The sequence below is a fragment of the Bison bison genome, unplaced genomic scaffold (genome assembly GCF_000754665.1).
Source record: "Bison bison bison isolate TAMUID 2011002044 unplaced genomic scaffold, Bison_UMD1.0 scf7180017864384, whole genome shotgun sequence".
NCBI lineage: Eukaryota > Metazoa > Chordata > Mammalia > Artiodactyla > Bovidae > Bison > Bison bison.
Window position 1 is genome coordinate 2,059,526 of NW_011494956.1, and position 16,031 is coordinate 2,075,556.

Below are 16,031 nucleotides of genomic sequence, written 5' to 3' on the forward strand. Positions count from 1 at the left end.
CCAGATGTTGAGCTTTAAGCCAACTTTTTCACTCTCCACTTTCACTTCCATCAAGAGGCTTTTCAGTTCCTCTTCCCTTTCTGCCATAAGGGTGGTGTCATCTGCATATCTGAGGTTATTGATATTTCTCCTGGCAATCTTGATTCCAGCTTGTGTTTCTTCCAGCCCAGCGTTTCTCATGATGTACTCTGCATATAAGTTAAATAAACAGGGTGATGATATACAGCCTTGACGTACTCCTTTTCCTATTTGGAACCAGTCTGTTGTTCCATGTCCAGTTCTAACTGTTGCTGCCTGACCTGCATACAGATTTCTCAAGAGGCAGGTCAGGTGGTCTGGTATTCCCATCTCTTGAAGAATTTTCCACAGTTTCTTGTGATCCACACAGTCAAAGGCTTTGGCATAGACAATAAAGCAGAAATAGATGCTTTTCTGGAACTCTCTTGCTTTTTCCATGATCCAGCGGATGTTGGCAATTTGATCTCTGGTTCCTCTGCCTTTTCTAAAACCAGCTTGAACATCAGGAAGTTCACGGTTCACGTATTGCTGAAGCCTGGCTTGGAGAATTTTGAGCATTACTTTACTAGCGTGTGAGATGAGTGCAATTGTGTGGTAGTTTGAGCATTCTTTGGCATTGCCTTTCTTTGGGATTGGAATACAAACTGACCTTTTCCAGTCCTGTGGCCACTGCTGAGTTTTCCCAATTTGCTTGCATATTGAGTGTAGCACTTTCACAGCATCATCTTTCAGGATGTGGAATAGCTCAGCTAGAATTCCATCACCTCCACTACCTTTGTTCGTAGTGATGCTTTCTAAGGCCCACTTGACTTCACATTCCAGGATGTCTGGCTCTAGGTCAGTGATCACACCATCGTGATTATCTGGGTCATGAAGATCTTTTCTGTACAGTTCTTCTGTGTATTCTTGCCATCTCTTCTGCTTCTGTTAGGTCCATACCATTTCTGTCCTTTATCGAGCCCATCTTTGCATGAAATATTCCTTTGGCATCTCTGATTTTCTTGAAGAGATCTCTAGTCTTTCCCATTCTGTTGTTTTCCTCTATTTCTTTGCCTTGATCGCTGAAGAAGGCTTTCTTATCTCTTCTTGCTATTCTTTGGAACTCTGCATTCAGATGCTTATACCGTTCCTTTTCTCCTTTGCTTTTTGCTTCTCTTCTTTTCACAGCTATTTGTAAGGCCTCCCCAGACAGCCATTTTGCTTTTTTGCATTTCTTTTCCATGGGAATGGTCTTGATCCCTGTCTCCTGTACAATGTCACGAACCTCATTCCATAGTTCATCAGGCACTCTGTCTATCATATCTAGTCCCTTAAATCTTTTTCTCACTTCCACTGTATAATCATAAGGGATTTGATTTAGGTCATACCTGAGTGGTCTAGTGGTTTTCCCTACTTTCTTCAATTTAAGTCTGAATTTGGCAATAAGGAGTTCATGGTCTGAGCCACAGTCAGTTCCTGGTCTTGTTTTTGCTGACTGTATAGAGCTTCTCCATCTTTGGCTGCAAAGAATATAATCAATCTGATTTCGGTGTTGACCATCTGGTGATGTCCATGTGTAGAGTCTTCTCTTGTGTTGTTGGAAGAGGCTGTTTGTTATGATCAGTGCATTTTCTTGGCAAAACTCTTTCGATTATACAGGATAGTAAAATAGAAGTACCAAAAGCAACCCAAAATCTGTTATTAACTGAGAGAACATAATGTAGGAAAATATGTGTTACAAGTATAAGCACAGCAATGCAGTTGGGTTCTATTCTCAAAACCTCAGACTTTCCATTACAAGTGATATAAGTATGCCCATATTCAAAATTTCTTCCCTGGAGCTCACATGGTAAAGAATTTACCTGCAACACAGGAGACCCAGGTTCAATCTCTGGGTCAGAAAGATCCTGTGGAGAAGGGAATGGCAACCCACTGCAATATTCTTGCCTGGGAATCCCATGGACAGATCGCAATGAGTCAGACAAGACTGATTGACTTAACACACTACACTATATTCAGAAGGAGAGTTCCCCTTTTTATGTTCTCTTTTTAAAGACCATCAGTGAATCATAGGTCATATCTGATAAGATCTGCTCTTATATTTTAAAATGTGTATTTAACCAAAGAAGACTTCATTTCTCGTTTATGTGTTTGTTGGGCCCACTGACTATTGCATCTGAGAAAAATAAGGTTGTTAAAATTTCGTTTCTCATAAAATACATAAATAATAAATTTGTGAATATTTTACTAGTAACCATTAAGTTCTGTTTATGAGCTTCATATAGGGTTCAATTTTTTTAAATCTTTGGACATAAGCATAGTTCCTTTAGACAATATGCCAAACCAATTGAATTGAAAGAAATATCTTATTGACAACATTTAGATTTTTGAGGTGTACTACTGACATCCCTGTTTTATTGCTGGCTAATAACTGGAGGCTCTTTCTAGAGGATGCCTCCAGTTCCTCACCAATAACCCTCTATAGGCAGTTCACAAAATTGATGTTTGATTTCTTCTAAACCATTTGGAGCACATCCCTTTGATTTCCTCTTCTCTGATCAACTGGAGAAATTCTTCTTTCAAAAGTCTTCATGATTAGGTTATAATCAACAGGACCATCTCCCTTTTGCCATATTAGTTACCATAATCAATTGAGTGACATATATTCAAGACAAAACAAGCAAGTCTTTTGTTATACTTACTTCCTTTTCTTGTTTCCCTTTACTACAAAAAATACTTCTATTTGGGCTTTCCTGGGATGCAGCAGTAAAGGATCCACCTGCCAGTGCAGGAGATGCAAGAGTTGTGAGTTCAATCCCTTGGTTGAGAAGGGAATGGCAACCCACTCCATCATTCTTGCCTGGAAAATTCCATGCACAGAGAAACCTAGAACCTAGGAACCATGGGGTCACAAAAAGGCAGACATGACTGAGCACACAGCACAAAGCACAATACTTACATTTACCTCTTTTTCTACTTTTTAAACTCTCATTCCAAAACAGACTTTCCAAAATACCCTTAAAAAAAAAAAGTATTCTGAATGCATATATCCTATTGCCCACCAGCCATTTTATTCACAACATCTTCAAAAGCATCATGTCCAATTATGAACTTATCTCTTCCCTCCCTTTCACTTCTCTTATTTTTCTAATATCATTAATAGTGCAAACAAGTATTTTTTCTTCTAAAATAGAATCCTGAAATCACACTTGACTGTCTACACCTTTATTTCTCATTTTTAGATAGTCGTTAATTCCTGACAATCTTCCTTGGAAACATTGAACCTGGTCTCTTTTCAGATAGTCTGCCCATTTGGTGTTGGAGAACATCTTGAGAGTCCCTTGGACTGCAAGGAGATCCAACCAGTCCATCCTAAAGGAAATCAGTCCTGAGTATTCATTGGAAGGATTGATGCTGAAGCTGAAACTCCAAAACTTTGGTGACCTGATGTGAAGAACTGACTCATTGGAAAAGACCCTGATGCTGGGAAAGATTGAAGGCAAAGAGAAGGGGACAGCAGAGGATGCTATGGTTGGATGGCATCACTGACTCTATGGACATGAGTTTAAGTAAGCTCCGGGTGTTGGTGATGGACAAGGAAGCCTGGTGTGCTGCAGTCCATGGGGTCACGAAGTGTCAGACATGACTGAGTGACTGAACTGAACTGATTAGGTTCTGGGGTATAGCATAGTGATTCAGAGTTTTTACAGATTATACTCCATTGAAAGTTATTACAAGAAATTGTCTATAATTCCCAGTGCCATACAGTATATTCTTGCTGTTTGTCTAGAGAAAGAAAAATACTGTATAATACCATTTATATGTGAAATCTAAAGAATAATACATATAAGAGTATATGCAAAACAGAAACATATTCACAGATGTGGAAAATAAACCAGTGATTACCAAAGAAGTGAGTGAGGGAGGAGGGGCAAATTAGAGGTATGAGATCTAGAGATATAAACCACTATGTATAAAATAGGCAAGCAACAATGTCTTCCCATTATTTTAGTTCAGTTCCTTTCACATGTGGACAGCCTGGTTTCTGTTTATCCAATGATCTGGAAATTACTTCTGTCCTCCAAAATGCTAAATCCCTAAATCAAAATGTAGAAATGCCCAAGGAATGGTTTGAGGACAGTTTTAAACTTCAAAATTCACAATACTAACATTAAAACATTTGTATAATTATAACATTTGTATAATTGATAAAGGATAAGCAGTTAAAGGACTTCCCTGGTGGCTCAGTCATAGAGAATCCACATGCCAACCCTGGAGATAAGGATTTGATCCCTGGGTCAGGAAGATCCCCTGGAGAAGGAAACGGCAATCTCCTCCAGTATTCTTGCCTGGGAAATCCCATGGACAGAGAAGCCTGACGGGCTACAATCCATGGGATCACAATAGAGTTGGACACAACTTAGACTCAACAACAAATAGCAGTCAACATATACCATTCCTTGAAATATGATTAGATCAGTCTTTAAATATCACACTATTAATATATATCTTCCAAGTTTTTGAGGTGTTTGTTTATACAATTTCTCTGCCTTTCAAAATATCAACAAAGATAGATTAAATAGATTAAACATGCTTATTATTACTGATTATAAAACCAATTCAATTCCCAATTCACCCCTAAACCTAAAATATGTAATTTGAGGGGAAAATTTATTAATTTTAATAACTTATATTGTGTCTCAGTTAAATCTTTACCATGGTAACATCCCACTTTTGATGTTTTTCCAAACCTCCATCCACCCAACTCTAAGACGTATTTTATTTCAAAATTTCTTTTTACATGATCTTACCCTCCTTAGCAGGGTTTCCCTGGTGACTCAGATGGTAAAGAATCTGCCTGCAGTGTGGAAGAACTGGGTTCAATCCCTGGGTCAAGAAGATCCCCTGGAGAAGGACCCCACTCCAGTGTTCTTGCCTGGAGAACCCACTGACAGAGGAGCCTGGTGAGCTACAGTCCATGGAGTCATAAAGAGTCAGACATGACTGAGCAATGAACACTTTCACTTTTCTTTATATATAGCAGTGTGTATATGTCAGTCCCAATCTCCCAATTCATCCCTTCTTCCCTTTACCCTTGGTAATTATGTTTGTTTTCTACATCTATAGCTAGTCTGTTCTGTAGATAAGTTCACTTGTACATTTATTTAGATCCCACATGTAATATCATCTGACATTTTAATGCAATGTTTTTCAAGACTGACCACTCATTAAGTTTGATACTCATGGAAATGAACACCTGTGGTTTAAAATCATATAACGGTTGTTTTTGTTCAGTCACTCAGTTGTGCCCAACACTTTATGACCCCATGGACTATAGCACACCAGGCTTCCCTGTCCTTCACTATCTCCCAGAGTTTGCTCAATTTTATGTCATTGAGTTGATGATGTCATCTATCCATCCCTTCCTGTTTCCCCCATCTCCTCCTGCCCTCAATCTTTCCCAGCATCAGGGTATTTTCAAATGAGTCAGCTCTTCACATCAGGTGGCCCAACTATTAGAGTATCAACTTCAGTATCAGTCCTTCCAATGAATATTCAGGGTTGATTCCCTTTAAGATTGACTGGCTAGATCTCATTGCTGTCCAAGGGACATTGTTAGAATTTGGAATTTTAAAGTGATTAGAACGTTAATTCAGCTTTGTTTGTATACAACTATCAGTCACTCAGTTCAGTCACAGTCATGTCCGACTCTTCGTGACCCCATGGACTGCTACAGGCCAGGCTTCCCTGTCCATCACCAACTCCTGGAGCTTACTCAAACTCATGTCCATAGAGTCAGTGATGCCATCCAACCATAGCATCCTCTGCTGTCCCCTTCTCTTTGCCTTCAATCTTTCCCAGCATCAGGGTCTTTTCCAATGAGTCAGTTCTTCACATCAGGTCACCAAAGTTTTGGAGTTTCAGCTTCAGCATCAATCCTTCCAGTGAATACTCAAGACTGATTTCCTTTAGGATGGACTGGTTGGATCTCCTTGCAGTCCAAGGGACTCTCAAGATCTTCTCCAACACCAAATGGGCAGACTATCTGAAAAGAGACCAGGTTCAACTTTTCCAAGAAAGACTGTCAGGACTTAATGACTATCTAAAAATGAGAAATAAAGGTGTAGACAGTCAAGTGTGATTTCAGGAATCTATTTTAGAAGAAAAAATATTTGTTTAGCCAAAATGTTGGAGCTTCAGCTTCAACATTAGTCCTTCCAATGAATGCTCAGTACTGACCTCCTTTAGGATGAACTTGTTGGATCTCCTTGCAGTCCAAGGAACTCTCAAGAGTCTTCAACACCACAGCTCAAAAGCGTCAATTCTTCGGCATTCAACATTCCTTTCCAACTATAAGGAAAGTCATTCATACATGACTACTGGAAAAACCATAGCTTTGATTAGATGGACAATTGCTGGAAAAGTAATATCTCTGCATTTTAACATGTTGTCTAGATTGGTCATAGCTTTTCTTCCAAGGAGCAGTGTCTTTTAATTTCATGGCTGCAGTCACCATCTGCAGTTATTTTAAAGCCCCCCAAAATAGTCTCTCACTGTTTCCATTGTTTCCCCATCTATTTCCATGAAGTGATGGGACTGGATGCCATGATCTCAGTTTTCTGAATGGAGTTTTAAGCCAACTTTTTCACTCTCCTCTTTCACTTTCATCAAGAGGCTCTTTAGTTCTTCTTTGTCTTCTACCATAAGTGTGGTGTCATCTGCATATCTGAGGTTATTGATATTTCTCCCAGCAATCTTGACTCCAGCCTGTGCCTCATCTAGCCCTGTATTTCTCATAATGTACTCTGCATATAAGTTAAATAAGCAGGGTGACAATATACTGCCTTGATGTACTTCTTTCCTAATTTGGAACCAGTCTGCTGTCCCATGTCCAGTTCTAACTATTGCTCCCTGACCTGTATAAAATTTCTCAGGAGGCAGGTCAGGTGGTGTGTATTCTTACCTCTTGAAGAATTTTCCACAGTTCGTTGTGATCCACACAGTCAAAGGTTTTGGCCTAGTCAATAAAGCAGAAGTAGATGTTTTTCTGGAACTCTCTTGCTTTTTTGATGATCCAACAGGTGTTAGCAATTTGACCTCTGGTTCCTTTGCCTTTTCTGAATCCAGTTTGAACATCTGGAAGTTCATGGTTCACATACTGTTGAATCCTGGCTTGGAGGAATTTGAACATTACTTTGCCAGTGTGTGAGATGAGGGCAATTGTGCAGTAGTTTGAGCATTCTTTGGCATTGCCTTTCTTTGGGATTGGAATGAAAACAGACCCTTTTCCAGTCCTGTGGCCACTGCTCAGTTTTCCGCATTTGCTGGCATATTGAGTGCAGCACTTTCACAGCATCATCTTTTAGGATTTGAAATAGCTCAACTGGAATTCCATCACTTTCACTAGCATTGTTCATAGTGATGCTTTCTAAGGCCCACTTGACTTCACATTCCAGGATGTCTGGCTCTAGGTGAGCGATCACACCATCGTGATTATCTGGGTCGTGAAGATCTTTTTTGTACAGTTCTTCTGTGTATTCTTGCCACCTCTTCTTAATATCTTCTGCTTCTGTTAGGTCCATACCATTTCTGTCCTTGATCGAGCCCATCTTTGCATGAAATGTTCCCTTGGTATCTCTGATTTTCTTGAAGAGATCTCTTGTCTTTTGCATTCTGTTGTTTTCCTCTATTTCTTTGCATTGATCACTGAGGAAGGCTTTCTTATCTCTCCTTGCTATTCTTTGGAACTCTGCATTCAGATGCTTATATCTTTCCTTTTCTGCTTTGCTTTTCACTTCTCTTCTTTTCACAGCTATTTGTAAGGCCTCCCCCGACAGCCTCTTTGTGTTTTTGCATTTCCTTTCCATGGGGATGGTCTTGATCCCTGTCTCCTGGACAATGTCACAAACCTCATTCCATAGTTCATGAGGCACTTTGTCTATCAGATCTAGTCCCTTAAATCTATTTCTCACTTCCACTGTATAATCATAAGGGATTCGATTTAGGTCATATCTGAATGGTCTAGTGGTTTCCCCTACTTTCTTCAATTAAATCTGAATTTGGCAATAAGGAGTTCATGATCTGAGTCACAGTCAGCTCCTAGTCTTGTTTTTGCTGACTGTATGAAGACTCTCCATCTTTGGCTACAAAGAATATAATCAATCTGATTTCGGTGTTGACCATCTGGTGATGTCCATGTGTAGAGTCTTCTCTTGTGTTGTTGGAAAAGGGTGTTTGCAAGACCAGTGCGTTTTCTTGGAAAAACTTTATTAGCCTTTGCCCTGCTTCATTCCGTATTCCAAGGCCAAATTTGCATGTTACCCCAGGTGTTTCTTGACTTCCTACTTTTGCATTTCAGTCCCCTATAATGAAAACGACATCTTTTTTTGGTGTCAGTTCTAAAAGGTCTTATAGGTCTTCATAGAACCATTCAACTTCAGCTTCTTCAGCGTTTCTGGCTGGGGCATAGACTTGGATTACTGTGATATTGAATGGTTTGCCTTGGAAAGGAACAGAGATCATTCTGTCATTTTTGAGATTGCATCCAAGTATTGCATTTCAGATTCTTTTGGTGACCATGATGGCTCCTCCATTTCTTCTAAGGGATTCCTGCCCACAGTAGTAGATATAATGGTCATCTGAGTTAAATTCACCCATTCCAGTCCATTTCAGTTCGCTGATTCCTAGAATGTTGACATTCACTCTTGCCATCTCCTCTTTGACCATTTCCAATTTGCCTTGATTCATGGACCTAACATTCCAGGTTCCTAGGCATAATATTGCTCTTTACAGCATCAGACCTTGCTTCTATCACCAGTCACATCCACAACTGGGTATTGTTTTTGCTTTGGCTCCATCCCTTCATTCTTTCTGGAGTTATTTCTCCACTGATCTCCAGTAGCCTATTGGGCACCTACCAACCTGGAGAGTTCCTCTTTCAGTATCCTATCATTTTGCCTTTTCATACTGTTCATGGGGTTCTCAAGGCAAGAATACTGAAGTGTTTCACCATTCCCTTCTCCAGTGGACCACAATCTGTCAGCTCTCTCCACCATGACCCGCCCATCTTGGGTTGCCCCATGGGCATGGCTTAGTTTCATTGAGTTAGACAAGGCTGTGGTCCTAGTGTGATTAGATTGACTAGTTTTCTGTGAGTATGGTTTCAGTGTGTCTGCTCTCTGATGCCCTCTTGCAACACCTACCGTCTTACTTGGGTTTCTCTTACCTTGGGCGTGGGATATCTCTTCACGGCTGCTCCAGCAAAGCACAGCCGCTGCTCCTTACCTTGGTCGAGGGATATCTCCTCACCGCCTCTCCTCCTGACCTTGAATGTGGAGTAGCTCCTCTCAGCCCTCCAGTGCCCACGTAGCCACCGCTGCTTGGAATGGTATATCTTTCCTTTTCTCCTGTGCCTTTGGCTTCTCTTCTTTTCTCAGCTGTTTGTAAGACCTCCTCAGACAATCATTTTGCCTTTTTGCATTTCTTTTGGATGGTCTAGACCACTGTCTCTTGTCACCAACTTCTGTTATTATTTCTTCAGGCACTCTGTCTATCAGATCTAATCCCTTGAATCTATTTGTCACTTCCACTGTATAATCATAAGGGATTTGATTTAGGTCATATCTGAATGGTCTCGTGGTTTTCCCTCCTTTCTTCAATTTAAGTCTGAATTTTGCAGTAAGGAGTTCATGATCTGAGCCTCAGTCAGCCCCTGGTCTTGTTTTTGCTGACTGTATAGAGCTTCTCTATCTTTGGTTGCAAAGAATATAACCAATCTGATTTTGGTTTTGACCATCTAGCGATGTCCATGTGAAGAGTCTTCTCTTGTGTTGTCGGAAGAGGGTGTTTGCTATGACCAGTGTGTTCTCTTGGCGAAACTGCGTTAGCCTTTGACCTGCTTCATTCTGTACTCCAAGGCCAAATTTGCCCATTAGTCCAGGTATTTCTTGACTTCCTACTTTAGCATTCCAGTCCCCTATAATGAAAAGGACATCTTCTTTAGGTGTTAGTTCTAAAAGGTCTTGTGGGTCTTCATAGAACCGTTCAACTTCAGCTTTTTCAGCATTACTGATTGGGGCATAGGCTGGATTACTGTGATATTGATTGATTTGCCTTCAAAATGAACAGAGATAATTCTGTCATTTTTGAGATTGCACAGATAGTTTGTAAACAACTATAGCTTTCTTTTGTGGGTGTTATTTACAGAGTAGAAATACTTTCTAAATCAGAAATCTCTGGTAGGACAAAATACTCAGCATCACTGGATAATGTAAAAACCTTCAGGCCACCAGCAGGTTTAAAATGGGTTTGTGTCTCATATCTACACTTTCAAAGTCCTGCAGGGACTTTACATATATTTTTTTGTAATTTAGATTTCATTGAACTGGAGACTCCACAGTGAAAACCTTTAATAATCTTGAGGAAAAATAGCAGTTTGGTACACTAGGAGAGACTTTTTCTCTCACTTTCCCTGCCCATTACATCTAATAAATTAATCTCAACCCTTTGCTAAAAATCTTTAACTAGAAGTTTTTGCTTCTGGAATAAAAATGCAAAATGATCTGAAATACTTTAGAAGTATTCAGTGTTTCAAACTGTTTTTAACATGACACAATTTAAATTTCAAAGAAATGATGATTTATTCAGTAAAACAAGTTAGAGCATGGACCTATGCTGGTCCATGACTTCCCTGAAATCCTGGATGGTCCATCTCAATTTAAGTGCTTGAATAAAATTTTCCATTTGTAGCCTTACTCACTTCAGTTTTAATACTGTACTTCATAGGAGGTTACTAAAAGATTTTCTTTAAAAATCATCAATATATCAACACTGATATGTGATATGTAATAGAATTGTCTACTGAAGTATAGATAATAGCCTCAGTTTCACTGAAAATCAGCACCAGTTTGAAAGAAATAGCTGAACCAATTTTCTAAATAGAAACTTTAATAGGAAAGAAGAAACAATCTGTGTAAACATTAAAAATATTCTTTTACTATATATTGTACTGTGGCTTAAATCAATTTCTTAGATTATTAGAAATAAATGAAAGTTATTTTCTTCCAAAGTATCATTAAAATTATTTACCAAACCCTTTGCTTATTCAAGGGACTTATTGAAACAATGCAAAATTAGTTAGAAAGGTAATCCATGAATACTTAGAATTAATGATTCAATAGAAATTTCCAGGCTGATATAATTACCTATACATTACCTATATAATTGCCTGGAAAATCCCATGGACGGAGGAGCCTGGTAGGCTGCAGTCCATGGGGTCGTTAAGAGTCAGACACAACTGAAGCGACTTAGCAGCAGCATATATATATATATATAATTACTTATACAATGTATACAGGCTATACATTACCTGAATGTATAGAACAATCTTATGTGGCAGGCACTGTTCTTTCTATTTAATTATTTTTAATTGCATACTATTATATATAAAATATTTTTTAGATGGGGAAAATGAAGCATAGAGACTGTGCCTTGTCTCAATCTGCTGTCGAAAATCACATAGTTAAGTGAAGAAGTTGGGATTCAAGCTCAGAGTTCATGATTATAACCATTATTGTAAACAGCCTTCAAAGAATCACCCAGACTTGACTGAAGGCTGTTTATATTTTAAGTGTCCTCTTTAAAGAGATTGCATAATATTGTTATGTATGTAGAAACAGGAACTGGCAGCAGAAAAATCAGAAAAGAGACAGGATAACTATATAACTCAGCTTTTTACTTGCCAAGGACATAAGATCTGAGAAAAAGCTGTATTAGTATTTTAGAACCAGAAACTTCAAAAATGATTAAATGCAACTATTTTAATTTCACAGTGATACTTTGCCGCCTATTTTAAATATACTGTTTGTATTTAATTTATTATATATATATTTTTTTACCCACTAAGAAGGCTTCTGCTCTTTCAAATATAAATGAGTGTTTTATTCTTTTAAGCACAATTTTTTAAAATTTAGGCTATTTTTTCTATTATTCTGTGGACAAGAGTAACATTAAAATCTTATAGAACTTTAATGGAATAAAAATGAAATTGAGCTGTTAGCCAGACAAAGGGCTTTTATACATTAGTCACTAATGTGCAAAGAAAATAAGAAAGCCATTTTTCTAAGAAAAAAAATTGTTCTTTCCTATAGTATGACTCAGAGACTGAGCTATAAATAAAGAGGGCCACAGAGAGGATGAAAGATGATAGTACTGACAACACTGCTGTCTATGAATATAGAACTAAACTAATAAACAATTGACTGGCAGTTTATAGAGTTTTAAGTCTTTCTAAAAAAAAAATCTCCAAAGGTTTTAGTTAAATTCATTACCCAATTTGCCAGAGCCATCATAGTATGTGTGTGCTTGTCTGTATACATGTGCGTGTGTGCTAAGTTGCTTCAATCCTGTCCTACTCTTTGCAACGCCATGAACTGTAACCCACCAGGCTCCTTTGCCCATGGAATTCTCCAGGCAAGAATACTGGAGTGGGTTGCCACGCCCTTGTCCAGGGAATCTTCCTGATCTAGGGATCGAAGCTGTGTCTCCTGCATTGAAGGCACTTTCTTTACTGCTGAGCCAAGGAGGAAGTCCTTGTGTGTATACATATATAAATAACTGACGGCATATATTTATATAAATATATATGCCATCAGTTATTTCATAGCTATAATATACCTGTATTTAATTTTAGTTAACCACAAAACACCTGTGGAGACAGGCAGAATAGAAATAAGTAAATATGTGTGTATATGTATTTTCTATGTATAGATGTTGTTGTTTAGTAGCTAGATCGTGTCTGACACTTTTGCAACCCCATGTACTGTAGCCTGCCAGGCACCTCTGTCCATGGAATTCTCCAGGCCAGAATACTAGAGTGGGTAACCTTTCCCTCCTCCAGGGTATCTTCCCAACCCAGGGATCAAACCCAAGTCTCCTGCATTGCAGGTGGATTCTTTACCAGCTGAGCTATGAGGGAAGACTATATTGATAGATAGATAGATATGATATTACAGATTGTATATAATATATATGATATATATATATATTACAGTGCACATAATGTGTATGTATATATGCAGAGACAGAAGAGAAAGAAAAAAAATTGAGGGATGCCAAGAATTATTCTTCTCAGCTGGTAACAGACAACCTGGAGATATTTTATCAGTTGTCTCTGTGATGAAATTTTCCACTTTCTCTCCTAATCTTCACATACCTTAATCCCATATACTTTTTTCTAGGACACAAAAAATTAGGTTTATCAAGAGTATTTGTAATATATTCTTTCACAAATCATTGAAAAAGCATACTGCTGCTGCTGCTACGTCGCTTCAGTCGTGTCCGACTGAGACCCCATAGACGGCAGCCCACCAGGCTCCCCCGTCCCTGGGATTCTCCAGGCAAGAACACTGGAGTGGGTTGCCATTTCCTTCTCCTAAAACAGCTTAAATATCTATTCATATTGTGATAGTTCTCACATATTTTCCACAAACTGCCTCTTTAAATACAGGCTAGAGTTAAGGAGCAGTTAAATATGTGTTTTTTGTTTTTTTGAACATGTGTAATAGTAGGACCAACTGTTCATTAGCTCTAGTAGTAGGAACACTGAGAACATGGAAAACTGTGAAGAAAGTGTCACCAAACATCATACATCTAGTCTTCTGGCTCACTCACGGTCTAGTTTTTGCAATTAGTACCAGTGGTGAATCATTTGTCTTATTGTTTATGCTTTTTTTTTTACTGAAAAATATTAAGAAGCAATGAAATATCCGATTTTTTTTTTGTCCACAGTTTTGCGTTCTCCGTGTCATTGTTTATTTGACTGCACATTATTTCACCATTTCTAGAATGATTCAGTATTAGTTTTTGCCAAATGATGGAGGACTAAAATGCATCCCGAATACTGGAGTGGGTTGCCGTTTCCTTCTCCAGGGGATCTTCCCAACTCAGGGATAGAACCTGGGTCTCCCGCATTGCAGGCAGACACTTTAACCTCTGAGCCACCAGGGAAGCCCAAAAATGCATTCGAGATTTAACCAATTATAATTGCACCTGAAATGGTCTTCTCTTCCTGAAACTTCCCTAGTCTCCTCCCCCAACAACAACAACAACAAAATAGCACAACCTTGTAATTTTTTTAAACTTGAATCTAAAGCAACTCATTTCAGAATGGTCTTTAAAAACAGTGTTAATGTTATGACCTTTTATGCTCGGGTAACTTTATTTATGTCTGCAAATGCCACCAATGGCTCCTACCTTAATGAGCGATTGACTGTGGAGATCTATATTCACCAGATGGGGATGTTGCATCAGGAAAGAGCACAAGGATTTTTCTACTACTCAGGAAACACAGAGGGCGAAACCATCTGTGTTTTCAAGATAGGACATGAAATAAGAGAGGCTTAAAAAAATGTGAAAATATTTCATTTCAGTGCTGAAGTAGATTATCTACATTAGGTAAATATTTGCAAGTTGGAAAATTAATTTATTGGTATTTTTTTCTTTGTGTCTTGCTAGCAGAAATTGTTTTGTTATCAACTGCTCTTTCCCATCCTGGTAAAGCCTTTATGAACATCTAAGGAAAGTAAGGTGTAGTGGACTTTTTCTTTAATTTCCTTGAGATGGAGCTGTAGCTGTAGGTCAATTCTATTTCACCATTTCACAATTGGTTTTAATTCCATTTTAATTTCCTTGTTATTGGAAAAAAATGCTATATTCTTAAGATCTCCACATGGATAGCTATTCAAAAATATGATTAGTAACTATTGATACATTTGTGTTGTTTTAACTATGATTCTTTTACTGCATTTTTAAAGAAAAATAGATGAGATTGACAAGTTTTATTTGTTTGGTCATTAACATGTCAAATGTGTATTAATTAAATTGTATAACATGCTTTATTGCGTATACCTCTGAAGTGAACTGTTAATATTTCAGGCTGTAGAAAAGCACATTTTCAGGAGAACTTCAGTTTGAGGAATTCTCTGAGATAATAGCTTAAAATACCTAAGAATGAGAACACACACACATAAAACAGCAAATTTTCAATTATTTTTTTGCCCTATTTTGTTTCAAGTGAGAAAAAGAAAAATTATTAAAGGATACAAAGTTTAGTCAGAAATTGCTTATCAGGCACAAATGAGCTATAAATATTATGAGGTCTCATTCTGTAGTTCAAGTCAGGAAACAAGAAATTCTTCATCTCTGACTATAATGCCTTGTGTTTTAGGTTACTTTCTCATGTCTCTACACTTACCATGAGTGGATCAGAGAAATAAAAATAGTGCCAATAAGATAATAACAAGAAGAGGAAGAGGAGTGTCGAGACCAGTTCGACAAGCAGGGTTTCTGAAAGCGCGATACCGCAAGAGAATGAGAACACAAGAATTCAGAGAAAGGCGAGGATCGGGGACCAACACCGCTCCAAGGTGAAGGCGCCGAAACTGAATCCAAGCAGGTTTATTAGACTCTCAGCCGTGAGTGAAAGAATGTGCGGGGAGTTAAACTATAACTCTTGTGGCCTTCAGGGCCAAAGAACAAAGTGATCATTAGCCACTGAGTAATTAGGAAGCAGTAATCAATAACACTTCATGCAAAGATGGGCTCGATAAAGGACAGAAATGGTATGGACCTAACAGAAGCAGAAGATATTAAGAAGAGATGGCAAGAATACACAGAAGAACTGTACAAAAAAGAGCTTCACGACCCAGATAATCATGATGGTGTGATCACTGACCTACAGCCAGACATCCTGGAATGTGAAGTCAAGTGGGCCTTAGAAAGCATCACTATGAACAAAGCTAGTGGAGGTGATAGAATTCCAGTTAAGCTATTCCAAATCCTGAAAGATGATGCTGTGAAAGTGCTGCACTCAATATGCCAGCAAATTTGGAAAACTCAGCAGTGGCCACAGGACTGGAAAAGGTCAGTTTTCATTCCAATGCCAAAGAAAAGCAATGCCAAAGAATGCTCAAACTATCTCACAATTGCACTCATCTCACACGCTAGTAAAGTAATGCTCAAAATTCTCCAAGCCA